Raw genomic sequence first — 331 nt, 5'->3', positions numbered from 1 at the left:
CATTTAATTTCATGTTTTGGGCAGAGGAGGAAATGATTCGCACCCCTCGTCAGGTAGATCTGGCATCGGGGAGATTTCTCTTCACTTCCTGTCCTGTAGACACAACAGGAAGTGATGGGAAATCCCCTATAACAGTGTGGCCAATACTCAGGTCCCTATGGGAACATCTGCTCCCTATTCCTGTTCTGGTGGCAGCTCAAAATTTGGGGTTTTCCTAATTACTTTCAGCCCCGGGGGAGGGGGGCTGTGGTCACCAGCAGGGTCACCGAGGGGGGGGTAATAGGAGTAATCCTGTACCAGGCCCCGACAGGTCAGCCTGCGGTCACATGGG

This window comes from Nanorana parkeri, unplaced genomic scaffold (assembly GCF_000935625.1).
Source record: "Nanorana parkeri isolate BGI_ZX_2015 unplaced genomic scaffold, ASM93562v1 scaffold1515, whole genome shotgun sequence".
Lineage (NCBI taxonomy): Eukaryota > Metazoa > Chordata > Amphibia > Anura > Dicroglossidae > Nanorana > Nanorana parkeri.
The sequence above is the reverse complement of the archived record's forward strand: the minus strand, read 5'-3'. Positions refer to the sequence as shown.